General features: G+C 34.4%; 1 long non-coding RNA gene across 1 annotated transcript in view; it reads left to right on the plus strand.

Moving 5' to 3' along the window:
• The first annotated feature begins 597 nt into the window (after window positions 1–597).
• Window positions 598–14,591, plus strand: part of LOC108446314 — a 44,006-nt gene continuing 30,012 nt past the window's right edge. The window contains exon 1 of the long non-coding RNA XR_001861468.1: window positions 598–781. This is a non-coding gene — a long non-coding RNA (uncharacterized LOC108446314). The remainder of the gene's footprint in view (window positions 782–14,591) is intronic.

Here is a 14,591-nt window from a genome sequence, read left to right on the forward strand (position 1 = left end):
TCAAATCCTATAATGTTAGGAGTTACAATATAAGGAAAGGTAGACCATAATCAAAGTCATTTTATTATGTATAGATTAAAAAAAAAAAACAACCAAACAACCTGACAGAAGGTACTGATTAGTCTATGGTTTTTAGGGTTAAAACTTTCAGGTTCATTGTCATAATGTGATGTACCAATGACTGAAGCATAAACTGCCTCAGTAATTTCTTGTAGAAGCAAAAATCTTGCTAGATGAAACTTGACAAAAGTTCTCAATGATTTAATTCTTCTCTTCCTTTGATGATGCTAAATAGCCAGCTGTTCCTAACTGAAGAAGAATAGAGTGAATACAGAAAATTTCTGAAACATAGGTTTTCCTTTTCAAGTATGCTTTAGACCTTCTTTGAATTGCTTACTAGTCTGATAGCAAGAAAGAGCTGATAATCTTTAATTAATTTCTGTTTTGTCTAGTCAATGTAGAGTTATAATATCCTGGTTAATATTTTATAGTGTATATTGAAATATAATATTTTTCTGTGATTCTTATGTCTAATTATTGAAACTGTCTTGCTTTTTTGTTAATTATTCCAGTGCATTCATCCCTGAAGGCATACATCGTTGACAAACATTTTTTTTAAAACTTTGTTGTTGTTGTTAAATTACAAGCAAGCAAATATTAATCTGAAACCTAGCTCAAGCAAACATACAACGCTTCAGACCACAGCAGCTGCAAGAAGACAGCAGAAGCCAGAATCAACAAATCATACAACATTCTGCTTGCATTTCTCTTTCTTGTGGCTGTAAGTGACAATTCTGCATCATTCAGCTGGGTGGGAGGGAGAGCAGATTTGGGATGAAAAAAAGAGCTTTGTTCAGATCAGGAAATCTGTTATGGTAACTACTGTAAAATCATCACAGCAAAAAGAATCATCAGAAAACAAATTTGTTTTGTATAAAGGCCCTGTGAAGCATATGTGATGGGTTGGGTTTTGCTGTGGTTTTTCGTTGTGTTTGGTTGGGGATTTTTTTAGCATTAGATGTAATTCTCAGAGGAAATAAAAATAAAATAATTAATCTCGCCTCATCTGAAAACATGAAGTACAATCTCTAAGACACTCTAAGCTAAAGTGTGTGGTTGTACTCCACAACTTAAGTAATATTTCACATAAAGACACAGAAAAATTCTTGTCGATACTTTTAGAAATCAGGAATTTCTTGCATGCTTGACTTAAGTTAAAAGAACGTCTCAAAAAGTAAATAGTCAACAGATTCTGAATATTCATAATTTTTTTTTAAAGTGTTAACCAGTTTAGTCTCTGTAAAGGATTTTTGATCTTTAGACATTTTGATCACTTTGTCTGTATGCCTCTTGCAACTGATTCATTTCTATGGATTAATTCTTTTAGATGAGTGTCATGGTTTAACTGCAGGCATCAGCCATGGAGTTGTGTGCATTTTCACATTTTTGTAGAAATATTATGAACTGTTCTTTCATTTACCATGTCCTCATTTTCAGGGCATGGTTCCTACTCTTCTCCACTGACATATTAAATTGCTTCACTCAGGGGCAAGAAAACCAAAAGAAAAGAAACCTATGCCTACCTAAATATGATAGCACAGTATTAGTCATATAAATGAAATCATTAAACATAAAAGCCCTGAGAAAAGATAAATTATTTTCTAGTCTTGAAGCCCATGAAGGAATTTAGTAGTCTTGAAGTCTCTTCCTGTCATACACAGCATGAAATTTAAAAATACAACCAAGTCAAAGCGACAGTTCCTGCATTTTGTCAGGAATAGAGGATATGTGGAACTTTCTTATGCTGGTTAATTGTTAGATGTGCATCTTCATTTTAATGTGCTTATATATATTTGATTCTGACAAATAGCCTCGTGAGAGTAAAACAGGAGCCAATTGTTGGATGTTCTGACATAAGGAGATATGAAAAATATTCCTACATAATATACATTATTTTATGCATTAGTATCATCTTGTTTCTCAATCTTCCAAAATTACTGTTTTATTTTGTGTGAAGGAGAATTTTTCACATCAAACAAATGAAATCTAGGGGGGATTCATTCTGGAAAGAAGAAGTTGAGGAAATAAAATCAGTTCAATGGCAATAATTTTCCAGTCAAGTCAGCAATCAAAATTCAGTTATTCACATATTCCTATCTGGTTGTTCATGTCTAGCTGCTCTACTGCTGGAAGAAGGAATGATTATCTGCAGTTGCTACTAAAACTGCAAGCCTAGTACAAAGTGTTCCTTATTTTACTTTAAAACTCTATTGCCAACCTGAGTTTCAAGCACTGGGAGAAGTAAACAGCTATTTCTTTTCCAGCTTTAATTTTGTACTATTGCCCATCAGAGATGGAAGCATAAATTAAAAGAAGAATTACTGTATTTTCTTATTGTTGGTTTTATCTTCAAGGGTTCAAAGACCAAACTGTTGTTTATGTATGCACTTCATCCTACTCTTGAAAACTCATGATTCTTCTGTGAGACAATCCAAGTAAAGAAATAGGGAAGAAATATGGTGGATCACCTCTGGCATATGAAAACATGAAGTGGTTGTGTTCAGCAAAATGAATAAAGGTCTCAGAATTATTAATTGTGCCACAGATGCTACTGCTTCAGAAAGAGAATAACAAAATGGTGCATTAAGAAGAAGCGTAAGAGACTTTTTTTTTGAGATATATTTCTGAATGCAAAAGGCTGTGTATGAAAAAAAGCTCAGAAAGTGCTTGAAGAAAAACGGATTTAGGGTTACAGAGGCCATTGGAAATATGGTTTTAGGGATGCATGTAATATAAGTTTAAGACAAATAATTTGAGTCAGGAAAAAAAACTATTAGGAGGAGGAAAAGTTATGAATAGAATACCTAAATGTACTTTTGTGCAAGGAGAGGGGTAGTAAGAAACCCCTGCTCGAAATATCACTACCTCATCTCAGTTAAAGGATGTTAAAAACATTGGAAATTGTTACCCAGGAAGGCTGTGTGGAATTTCCGCCCTGGTGATGTTCAAAATCAAGCCAGTGAAGACTGAACAACACACTCTAACTTTGAAGTCAGCCTGCTTTGAGCATAAGATTGGACCAGATGACCTACAGGAGCTGTTTCCAATCTAAATTATTCTATTATACTGTGATTCAGCTTGTCACAGATTGTTCTGAAAAACTTGGCAGGATAAAAGTTTTAAGAAATTAACATAGTGTTCCCTGAGATAAATTTTTAAGAGTATTTAAGTATATAGGGAACACATGACAGTTGAATAAAGATTTCAGTTCTGTAAGAAATTTTACATTTTTTATGCTCCTCCAACCCCATACAGAAGTAAAAAGCCAAAAGAACACTTCTTTTACTATTCCAAAAAGCAAAATTCTGAAAATAGTAGCAACAAGATTGTTTATAGAGATCAAAAAGTTTCACTCTGCAGAACTTTTTTTCACAATACTGTAATGTTTTATTAAAATGTAATCCTTAATTCCTTCTTTCAAAAAACCTCTAAATACAATATTCTCATTGTATCAGAGAATTTCTTTAAATTACATTCCATGCTTAAGTGAGGGCTATCTTAGAGAAGTCTGCATCCTAATTTGACTGAATATCTTAGTTGTTCAGTCATCATCAGTCATGATTACTTTTCTGTTTGTTTGGCAATATGAAGTAAAATACTAAAATGTCTGTGCTAGAAAATCTGATACCCCTGTATGAATGCACAGCAGGGCATTTAGTATAAAAGTGCCAAAACTGTTACAAGTTATTGTTATACCTACTTAAAAGTTTAAATGTGTGTGTGTATATACATAATGAAACAATGCATCACAGTAGAAAATTGCTTGAATAGCTGCCTGAGACCTAGGGAAATTCAGAGTTTTAGGATCCTTGCACTGTCGGAAATGAGAGCTGAAAATCTTTATTCACATCCCCTCTCAAAGACATACCTAGAAATTTATAATTTAAGATATTACGAGACTTTTGTTTAACTTAAATGATAACTTGGAAATCACATTCAGCATAATAGATTTTATGCATTTCACCATAGTAGACTTTAGATAATTGGTATTTATTTCTCTTCCATGAGTTTTAGGCATGTGCAACTAATATACTTGTAAATTTGCAAAACTAAGTTGAAATTATATGCCTGGAAAGCACAATGGTGGACACAGGATTTTACAAAACTGTATGTATGGCTGCATGAAACTACTATTAAATAATCACAACATCAACAGCAAAACAATTCCACTTTGTGGCAATGATACCTACCATTGAATAATACAGTCTTCAGAGAAAAAGTTGGTAAATTTAAAGTGAGTACCAGCAGATCGACATACATGTAATGAATGCTTCAAACAAGCATGAAAAGTGCAATTTAATATAGGACTAATATGCTGAATTTTATTACACTGCATTACTTAGAAGATTAATAATATAATAGTTTTTTCGCTATGGTTGTAGCCTAAAAATACCAAAAAGCTAAGTGCAGGAAAACAGATATTCTCTCCTTCACTATTGACTGCTTTGTGATACAATATTTCATAATATAAACTGTCAGAGGCTAATGGCGTGTCCCTTTTTTTGAAGAAGAAAAGATGAAATTTTGCTGCTTGTAAAGTTACTTAAACAGCAAAAAAAAAAAAAAAAAAGGAAAAAAATCAGTTTTGTAAGAAATTACTGTGACGAATAAATTCTGCATTATATGTTCCAATCAGGGTGGAAAAATATATTCTTAGGAAAAAACTCACTGGTAGTCACAATGTGTTCTGAGTTATATATTGTGTAGAAATTGGTCTGTCTCTAGCTTGTTATTAAAAGAAAAAAAAAAAGAGAGGAAGTAAGTAAAAAGCATTTTTCAAGTGCTAGCAGCTGCAAAAACTGTGTATTATCTCAAAGAATTTTAGGCTGAAGCAAAATTTCAGCCTTTCAGGGTGTTACATTGTCAGTCTGCTTTATGTAATGATAATCTGAAATGATTAAAACCTGAAAGGCATGCATGTTAACTTTTAGATATAAGATCTCCATTAATTTACCTTGAATCTTTCCAGACAAAACTAAAGAGCAGAATAGCATAAAAGAGATATTTACCCTTAGATAGCAGCCACTTACTATCATTGAAATCTCAGTGACTGAAATCTAGGCTTATTTTTTTGTATTTGGATAACTTTTTGATATTTACAATGTGTGAGGAGTAGACATTACCCTGTGTTTTGTGTACTGTCTATGGCTGCTTCATCTAGTGCCCAGTTGTGATTCCAGCTACAAGCTGTTATGCTGGTCTAGGCCAGAGCAACATCTTCTTGAGGATAAAGTACAAACATCCAGGTTCACCAATTTTTCTGTACTCAATTTAGACAGTAGGAGGTAATGCACTCTCTTCTGTTATTCCATTCATCTTCTCTTTTTTGCAAGGCAAGATACATTAGACTTACTGTTCAATAACAGTATTCCCAAGCCAGATAAGATTATGTCTTTTAAGTTCAGTTTCTATCTACTGTTAAGTTTCCTGTTCATGTGCTCAGCTTGTGTCACTAGCAAGAACTTCATCATCTATTAACATTGATAGCTCCATCTGAATTTATCCAGAGTATTAAATTTTTAAATTAGGCCTTTGATTCCACTGTTCCCATAACTTTTACTGTAGTGAAAATGATTCATGTTTTTAGACTTCATTGTGAAAAAATCTGCATATATACTTTGTGGTCTTTCTTCCTCAGTGGTTCCTTGTGTGCAAAATCATTAAGCAGATTCTTAAAATGAGTAGTAGTGTAGACAGATAATTTTTGCTTTTCTTTCCCGATGTGTATGAAGACAATGTGAGTCTGGTAGGGCTGGGACATTCATAACAACCACAGTTCCCAGTTGTTTGTTCCTGTAGGAAGGATAAGGCATTGGAACCATTGAGGAGTAGATAAGATATCTCAGTTATCTCAGGAGACAAAAACTGTGCTTTACACTCTTCTTTTTTCTCAAAGTGAAGCTGTCTGTTTTAAGAAAAAATTGAGTGAAGACAATTGGTGAAGCATGTCACCATCAAATTCTAACAAGAGAGTGAAAAAGCAGTTATCTACAAAATAAACTGAACTGCTGTTCAAAGTAGAGAACTGAGATGAGTGATAGTGATGATTTCAAAACTAGAAGGGAGGAGCTGAGGCAAATTTGAATCAGGCAGTGTAGCAATTATTTTGAATGTGGCAAGGATAAATTAGAAACATATTGCTGAGAAAGAAGCATATTGCTGAGGGAAAAGGCTGTAGTTGAGATCATCTCAGTAGTGTTTCAGGCAGACTGATATTTAAAGTCTGGGGAGGTACTTCAAGCCAAGTACTTCAAATACTGTGCAGTCAACAGTTTATTTTACCAACCAAGCCAGATGCTCTTTGATAGAAATGTTAGAGCCTGGCAAACTTGCTTGAATGTGTCCTGCAGCTGCTGGAATTTTTAAAGGGATGAACAGGCTGTAGTCAACTCAAAGACAGCTAATTTTGACCCAAAGGTGCAGTGACAGCTTAATGTGCCAGCCATGTCAATGTAGGTTTTGTAGTAAAATAAACTATTTGCTTTGAATTTTTAAAATTTGAATGGATTCAAAATGAAGATAAACTCTGGTATCTTTTTGGTTAATAGTGCCATCAAAAAACCCCAAAAAACATCCCATGGGGACACCTTTATCTACTTAATATTTCATATACATCTCAAAAATAACAATTTTTGTTGAGGGAAGTTTATAATTCCTCATATCTGATTTTTACTAGAAAGGTCAGACCACTTTTCTGAGTAAAAAGAGCCTACAGCATCAGTAGGTAATGTAAAAAGCTCTGAGCCAAGACACTGCTAAGGCAGCAAATGGTACAGGAGAACATGCCAAGGAACATGAACTTTGTAACAAAGTGCAGCCATCTTTTAAGTGATTCTGAATGTGTTAGAGTTGGCAATTCACATTACATACTACTATCCAAACTTACTTTTACCCTCGTGCCTTTCATTCAGATCAAATGCCCTGTTCTGAATGCAGTGGTGGTCTGCTACACAAGAAATGACAGACATTGTGACAAACTCAAGAAGAATTTGTACAGAAACGTTTCAAAAAGAATCTGTTAAAAGGGCAAGGTGGTATTAATTAACTGTTTAAGGAAATAAAAGAGGAAATGAAATGAAAGAATTAATGAAACTTAAATTAAGGACCAAGAAGGAACTCTATCAAATTTGGGGGAAGTTAACAATATATGAAAAATGCTCAAATGAGGATCAATACAAGCTACATGGAAAAAGAAACCAAAAATTCAGAATGACTAGAGGTAGAATTTCAGACAGCTTTCACTGGAAAAATACGGTAGCTACAGAAATGAGAGGAAAAAAATTCAGCTACTTTCTAGGATCTTATACACGATTTGTGTGCATGGGGGAACATAAGAGAAGAAGCAGAGATGAAAAAAATCAGTGGTTCTACCTTGTTGTTAACTGAATTATGACCAAGATTCATCTGATGATATCCATTAGATGTTGTTGCTTGGCACTCGCCCATTTTACTTTTAAGAAGAACTCAACTTTTCTGGTTCTCATAGTCACTTATCAGTTTATCCCATCTTCCTGTTGGCTAGAGAATAGGAAGAAAATTACAATATGTGTCTTGAATCCTTATTCTTATATGTGTCTATATTGTAAAGAATCTAACCCTGATTTTGACTATGTCCATACCTATACTGGTCTTTTTTGTTTGTTTCACTCTAATCTTTCTGTACAAGGATGAGTTCATACTCTGTTGTTATTGTTTTGTTGATTTTTTCAAAAAGGAATCCAACAATTCTCTTCTACATCATTGAAGTATTTACATCTTTGATATTTTAAGGAGGTGATGTCCAGGACTTGCCTTACTGCAGAAAAGGAAAAACTGAGAAAAATAAGGGAAGATTTTCAGTTTACCAGTGGGAATTTGAAAAAGTTGAAAGTTGAAGAAAAAGATGAAGAAAAACATTCAGAGAGATAATATATATATATTTATACACACATTAATTTTCTTAGAAAATTCTACATAAGGGTCTTTGATTAGATGGGAACAATATGTCAAAGCGGTGAGTTTTTTTCTTCCTTTAGCTTAGTCTGTTATATATCTTTTATTTCAGATTTTTTTTTTGGATAAAAAAGGCCCACCATTTAGTACCCAACAGAACATTATGGTGATATTCTGAAATAATCTGAAATACTTAAAAGTCATGAAGATTTTAAACTTAGAATGAGATATTTTATTATCATAATTTTAAAATTAACTGAAACAAGAATAAAGAACATTTCTTTAACAGTTAATTCTATCAGTATAAAAATATTTCTTGGATTAGTGCCTTAATCACAAATTTATTCTCTCCTTTTTTATAAACTTCTTTCATCTTGATTCTGATCACATTACATTTTAGTGTTGCTGTAGACAAAGCTGAGCTTTCAAAACTGTACTCTGAAAAATAAAAATGCCATTTTCATCAAGAGTGTCAATTCTTTCCTTTTAGCAGTTTTCAGTTTAAGAGAATAGTTATTCATTATTTTCTCTTTTCTAAAAAGAGAAAACTCACAAATTGCTTCCTTGAGGCATGTTAATCATGCTTTCAATTATTGTGTTCTTGAAGTTCTTGTACTGACCTTTCACAAGTGAATTAATCTTATTTTCAGGTACATCACTCTTTTTAAGATCAGAGAGCTCCCAAGGTTTTTAAATGCTCCTTTGAATCATATGTATTTTTAACTGTTCGTTTCTTGGTGATATTTGTGGATCATTTAGTCCTTTGACATAAAACTTAAGTATTTTGTTAAGATTTCAGCAGCTCTCTCATAGGTTGTTCAGTAGAAAATAGAAATAAGAATAAAGCGTACTACAAAAAAAAAACAAAAAAAAAACAAAAAAAAACAAAAAAACCCAAGCAAGACAAATTGGCAAAAGGGACAAAGGAAGTAGCAAAAAAAAAAAAAAAAAAGGTGAAAGAATGATTTATTGCAATAGATCCTCTAAGTCATCAAAGCATATAAAAGCAGGAATCCCTCCCACCCCCCTAAAGGTAAAGGATACTTCAAAATTAAAAAAAAGGAGTTGGAGAAGCTTACAATTGTGTTTAGGTCCTCAGGAAGCATAAAGTATTATTGCACCATTTTACTTTTTGCAACAAAGCCTTCTAAATAATGTAAAAGACTCAGAGTAGCCTTAACTGCGAATTGCAAATGAGAGCTCAATTTCAACACGCAGATTACAAATATGACAAAATACAGTCTAGGCTCGATTTGTTACCTATGCTTGAAAATTGTAAACAAATTTTCATTTCAAAACACATTACTGGGCTGTCACGCCTTTAGGATGCAAGACTGGTTAAAAGATAAGGAACTTGGGCAGCTCTGGAAGCTGTCTTTTTATAAAGAAAAACCTGGTGAAACCATTTGAAAAGAAATTTCTGCCAGAAAGATCAAAGAACACTGGTAGAGGGGCCAGAGCAGTTGTTTGGGAATCCTTTTCAGAAACTTTGTCACCTTGCAAAGCAAAGGATGAAATTTTATATGTCCTTTTCTGAAAGATATTATTTAAATATAATGTATCTTGGCAGTGATGCAAAAGTCAAACTTCCTGTGGGACTCCTAGTCTTTACTACCCTAGAATGATACAGCTCTCTGCTCCTGCTTGCTATGGAGTGAAATGACAGCACAGTCACAGTGCAAAGAGAGCATTCTGTACTAGTGAGAAAGGATCTGAAGGACATGGTAATAAATGAGATTTATTTTACCAAATAATTTGTTTGCATAACTGTACACTTGCTAATAATATGAAGGAGAAATGAAAAAAGAAAAGCTCTATTTAATGAGAGAGGTGTAAGAAGAAAACAGTCCAAGACACTAATCAAATTATATCTATGTATTAAATGATTTAGATGAAAGTTGACATGAGCATCTACTAGAACTTCGTCGCAGGGGTTTTTTTGTTTTGGTTTGGATTTTTTTAATTTTTAGTGGAGCTTGATCAAACCTGCCAGTGGATGTGTTTTAGTTTTTCAGCAGGGGGGTTTTGGGATTTTTTTTTTTTTCCTTTGAATTACTCTACCTTGAAATAAAACATCTGGTCTCACAGGAATTTCAACATGGTTTAGTTTTTCAATCAGTACAAAACATTCACCACTGTAGCACTGTTGGGCTTTTGTGTGTCAGTCTCTTAAAAGAATTCACTGTGTCTCTGTAAGGCCTAAAATGCAGAGAACTCATCTGGGAGGCAAATATGGTTCTACTTCACCTTTATCTCCCACAGCTGTGAAAGCTGTCAGCTTCTAAAGCTGACGAATTGAGAATTCAGAATATCCTCAGAATAGTTCAACTGTCTCACACCAGTATTTCTTTCACTTGTTCTGACTTTCCCTTGGATTTACTTTTCTCAATACTGATAGCAAGATCAACATTGTCCCTATGTATATTAATTGGATATATCCTCTATATTTACTACAGTGATCGTTTGAATGGCTGTAAAGAGTTATCTTTAAATATTCAGTTTATGTAAGTAACTGAGTTCGGAAATATCTTAAGAAATGTTCCAGTAGCCAGTAATCATGAAAAAGCCTTTACAGACTGGAATAGTTTCAAACGCTATTTGCTCTACTGCCAAAAATCACATTTTTAAATGTCTACACTTAGCCTTTATTTCACACACAGATATCATTGGAGCTGTGCAAGATGTTACTTTTTATTTAGCTGAAACCAGTATTTCAAAATTTGTTCTTGTTCCAAATCAAATAACTATTTTTCAGATCATTTCCCATAAAAGAGGTGTTCTTTTAAATATCAACAAATTTGCAGGTTTTTGTTCTAGAAAGGCAAAATGTTTTCTTCTATTGCTAGCATAATTTGACAATTTCACAGCATAGTATTTCATAGCATAATAGGTTCCTATTATGAAATGTTAATGCTTTCTACCTACATATGCCACATAATTCATCAAATCATAGAATATCCTGAATTGGCAGGGACCCACAAGGATCATTGAATCAACTTCTGACTCCACATAGGGCAACCTAAGGGTTAAACCAAACATCTAAGAGTGTTGTCCAAATGCTTCTTGAACATCAGAAGCCTGCAGCCATGACCACCTCCTTGGGGAGCCTTTTCCAGTGCTTGAACACCATATCAGTGAAGAATTCTTTTCTGAATATCCAATCCAAACTTTCCCTGACATAGCTCTAAGACATTGCTTTGCATCCTTTCCTGGACACCAGAAAGTGGAGATCAGCACTTCCATCTCCATTCCCATGTGGAGACCTCCACTCCTCCTTATGACAAAGCTGCAGACAGCAATGCTTCCTGTCAGTCTCCTCTTCTCTAAGCTGACCAAACACAGCAGCCTCAGCCACTCCTCATACATTATTCCCTCTAGTCCCCTCACCATGCTTCCTGCCCTCCAGCTAGTCTAGTAACTTCATACCTTTCTTATATTGTGGAGCTCAAAACTGCACACAGGACTCAAGGTGAGGACACACCAGTGTTGAGTACAGTGGGACAATCTATACTAATCTATACTTACTATACTGTGCTTAATGCACCTCAGGATATAGTAATCTCCATGCTTCAATTTTAGCAGTTCACATTTTTAATTTTCACTAAAACTACTCATCGTTTACACAAAAGATAGGGTTCATCTCAACTGCATTTAGTTGCCTAAAAATTAGGCAATTAATCTAAGTCAACTAGAGTTTATAGTCAGTAGACAGAAATAGGCATCTCTAAATCAAAGTTCTTTTTAAATAGTTATCACCATCATATTATGTACCTGTGTTAACTCTCACTGCCAACAGACAAGGCCTACAGTTTGCATATTCTACCATCAGTTGTTCTTGCTAAGACACTGCTACCCCTCCTGCAATTATGTAAATATTGATATACTTTCACAGTTCACCAAGTTAAAACGTACAAGAAATAAATATAATGGTATTTCTCTTATAAATAGATCAAGAAATAGTTCTACTTGTTTTGTGTAAAGGAAACAGAAGAAAGGTAATGTTTGCACACAATTTGTGTACAACTTCATTGATTTATAAACTACAAAAATTGTACCAAATAGACCCGAAAAAGTGCATGTGAATAAATAGTTTTAATTTTCTTTTCCACAGATGCTGCAATATGAAAAAGATTTGCATAACTGCCAATATATAAATGTTATTGGCATGTTAACTTTTTCCATTCGTACTCATTTGAAGTACAATTTGGATCCAGATTTTTATAGTTCACAAGAAATTATCGCATAAATCACAAATGTGATAAAAACACTAAAACAAAATATAAATGAATTTGCATTTCATCTTAGAAACACAGGGCATTTAAAACTCTGGTAAGAAATACTGCTTAAAAAAAGAGCATTTTAGATTATGTCAATTGCAAAGAACAAGACCTGAAAACTGTGACCCTGACTCTTTAAATGTCTTACAATAACACATAAAGCATGGCTTGCCATATAAGTTCCAAAACTTTAGTTAGCCTTTAACATATTGTTTTCTTTTAAAATGTCCCTCTTAATTATTCATTTCAGTGAAGCAGACTAATTATGCTTCTTGGATAAAAGCACATTGGCTCATTAATCTTTCTTTCTCAGTGACATATAAACAGCAGCTATGATGAACAAGATAGCATTTTTTTAATTATGATTTTCTGCCTATAAAAGATAGAAAAAGTTTGGGATCCTGAGGGAATGCCAATGTTATTTAAAGATTATAGTTATGATTGTAACATTCTTATGAAATATTAAGAAAAAATTAAATTAGACACCATATGCAATCTTTTATTATTTCTGAATTTTACTGTCAATTAATTTCTGTCATTAGTATTTTTCATGTTGTTGGCTGTTACCATAAGCCATATTTGCTTAGGTTTTCCCAAAGCACTGATAATAGATGCAACTGTCCAATATTAATTAACAAACCTTTAGGACATAAGAAAAAAATACTTTTTACCATTTCTTCATTTTAAAAATTAATGAGAAAAAAAGAATGAATCATTCAGAAGACTGTATGTTTAAAAGCTTCCTCCTTCTCTCTTACTTAGGCATAAAACCACAACAGTCTTATTACCATTGCATTCTGTCTTATGGTTTCTCTTTCTGTAAAACCTTGCTGTGACACATTATTGCACTGGTTGTCAAATCTGGTCCATTGCTCTGTTTTTTACTGTAAGGTTCTGAAGAGCTCAAAAACTACTTCTGATCTGGCAAACTTAGTCAAACTGTTAAAGCCTTGTCTAGTTAATGTGCATCAATTTATTGCTTTAGCTCCTTATTGTCTCCTTGTTTTAATTTGATCTTGATGTTACTTCAAATTGTTTCAATTTGTAACATGATTTTATCCTTAAAGGGATACCTGCAGTATACTAATATACACAGGTATGTTCACTTAAAATTACTTAATTGAATGATAGAATGGTTTGAGTTGGAGGAGACCTTAAGGATCATCTAGTTGCAAACTTCATGCCATGGGCAAGGACGTCACCCACTAGACCATGTTTCTCAAAGCCCCATCCAATCTGCCCTTGACTACTTCCAGAGATAAGGTATCCACAGCTTTTCTGGGCAACTTGTTCCAGCGTCTCACCACCCTCACAGTAAAGAATCTATTCCTACTCTCTAATCTAAACCTACTTTCTTCCAATTTAAAGCCATTCCACCTTGTCATATCACTACATGCCCTAGTAAAAAGTCTCTCTGTCTTTCTTGTAGCTCCCTTTAGGTGCTGGAAGACTGCTTAAGGTCTTCCCAAAGCTTTCTCTAGACTGAACCATCTCAACTCTCTCAGCTTGTCTTCTTCAGAGAGATGCTCCAGCCCTCTTATCATTTTTGTGGTCCTTCTCTGGACTTGGTCCAGAAGGTCCACACCCTTCATATACTAGGGCCCCCAGAGCTGGATGCAGTGCTCCAGGTGGGGTCTCACCAGAGTGGAGTAGATGAACAGAGTCACCTTCCTTGACCTGCTGATCACCTTTCTTTTTGTGCAGCCCAGTATACAATTTCCTTTCAGGGCTGAAAGCAAGTATTTCTGACTTACGCCAAGCGTCACATACACCAGCATTCCCATTACCTTTTCCTTAGAGCTGCTCTCAATCCATTCTCAATCCAAAAAAAAGCAAGTATTTTTGCTTCAGGTTGCCCTGATCCATGTGCAGGGCCTTGCACTTGGCCGTGTTGAACTTCATAAAATGAAATTCATTTGCACAGGCCAACTCTCAAGCCTGTCAAGGTCCCTCTAAATGGCATCCCTTACCTCCATCGTGTTGATCACATCACACAGCTTGGTGTTGTCTGCAAACTTAGTGGTGGTACAATCAATCCCACTGTTCATGTTGCCAAGAAAGATGTTTGAGAGTGCCTGGTCCCAATACTGACCCCTAAGCAAAACCACTCATCACTGGTGTGTACATTCCCTCTTGAGCTTTCACTGCGCACCTCCAAGAAGATCTCAGCAAAACTGCTACATGTACATCATGCTCCTATCCCCAAATCATTTTAAAGACAAACTTGTTGCAGTTTCTCAGTGTTTCCCTTGTAAAGGGAAGTCTAAAACTGGACACAGTACTTGAGAAGCAATTTCACACTCAATACCAAGCAGAAAGGAG

This window comes from Corvus brachyrhynchos, unplaced genomic scaffold (assembly GCF_000691975.1).
Source record: "Corvus brachyrhynchos isolate BGI_N302 unplaced genomic scaffold, ASM69197v1 scaffold12, whole genome shotgun sequence".
Taxonomy (NCBI): domain Eukaryota; kingdom Metazoa; phylum Chordata; class Aves; order Passeriformes; family Corvidae; genus Corvus; species Corvus brachyrhynchos.